Below are 1,740 nucleotides of genomic sequence, written 5' to 3' on the forward strand. Positions count from 1 at the left end.
TGGTAAGGAAACTTAATTCTTGTTAGGGAGCTAAAAAAAAAAAAAAAAAAAAAAAAAAAAAAAAAAAAAAAAAAAAAAAAAAAAAGAAAGAAAGAAAGAAAGAAAATTCAAGGGAGTCTTATTGTTCAGAAAGGGCCACCATCCTACTGTAAGAACACCATACCCCAAGTCTAATGCTGTCTACAGATCTCCTACCTTAACAGTTTGAATGTCCTCATTAGTTGTTGGTGTGTGTGTGTGTGTGTGTGTGTGTGTATTCACTCACCTATGCATGCATACATAAAGGATGTCTTCCTTTCTCCCTCTGTCTTACTCCTCAGAAGCTGTCTCTCACTAAACCTGCAACTTGCTAGTTCAGCAAGAGTGAGCAGGACCTCAGATCCACTTGTCTCTGTCCTGTAATGTTGGGGTTACAGCACATGCAGCCACACCAGGGAGTGCTGGAGATTCAAACTCGGGACTGCATGCTTGTGCAGCAGGTGTTCCGAGTGAGCCACATTCCTAGCTTTTCTGAGTGTCCCCTGCTCTCACAGTGGGTCTCTGAGGCAGTGGGTCTCTTTGGCTCTGCCACAGTGTGCACTGTTCTAAAACTCACCATTCACGGCCCAAGAAGCGATAAGTAAATGATACTATCATACCAGCTAGAATCAAAGCCAACAGTGCATAAGCTGAGACTTCAAGATGCATCTTCAGGAGCGAGCCACATACTAAGAAACTCACAGAAAAAAAATGAGAAAGGTACAAAGACGTCTGGACCATCATCAGGTATGCAGGATGCAGCTCTCATATAAGGAAACAAACACTTTTTCTTCTTCTTTTTCCCCCTTCTCTTCTCCCTCTTGCTCCTGTCCTGCTCGCTCCGCCCCCACTCGGTCCCCAGATGACTCGGACAGCGATTCTGACTCTGAGAAGGTGGAGTCTTCAGAGGAACCCCACCCCACGCTGCTGAGTATCCTGATGTTACAGAAGACCGGAAGAGCAAAAAAGATGCGAAGAACAGTAAAATGATGTTTGTTAAGTCCAGCGGCCCAGAACTATCAAACACTTAATGCCTGAATGAAAGAAAACCTTCTCTATAATACACAGTGGAAGACTGCTCATAGAACACGGACCTTTGTATCATAAATTCTTAAAAGGCCTTTTAGAATAATTACGAAGACTTCAAATGCCGTGGGTTACGCTTTCTGTGCATGACTATGACCATCCTTGTAGAGTCTGCTGTATAAAATGAGAAACACATACTGTACTCGGCTTCCTTGTGCATTAACATCTCTGGCTCCCTCACCACCTATTCGCCTATGCAGATGCATTATGGGGGACACATACTCTGTGATAGATCTTTCATCTTCATCTCTTAGTTCCTATTCTTTTCTTACATAATTTTCTTGATGCTGTGATGTGTTCGTGAGAAATGGTCCCTTGATCACACTTTGTTAAAGTAGACCAGTCCGTCGTGGATATTGCTGCCACCAGCCCCACTGAGGACCACTGCTGACAAGAGTCCATGTTTATTTAGTCTCAGTGCCTGGGCCAGAGTGGCATGAGGTCCAGCACAAGGCAACGGTGGGCAGAGGCGAAGCTGTCACATTCAGAAAACTGCAAATACAAATATTTTTATATAATAGGATTTTGTTGTATGGTAACATTTTGATAAAATCTGGCTAGTTTTTACAGAACAAAGTATTTCTCTGTTCATTTAGTCCTGTGTATTTAGAAACATGTACAAATGGAAAATTTTTA

The sequence above is a fragment of the Mus pahari genome, chromosome 17 (genome assembly GCF_900095145.1).
Source record: "Mus pahari chromosome 17, PAHARI_EIJ_v1.1, whole genome shotgun sequence".
Classification (NCBI taxonomy): domain Eukaryota; kingdom Metazoa; phylum Chordata; class Mammalia; order Rodentia; family Muridae; genus Mus; species Mus pahari.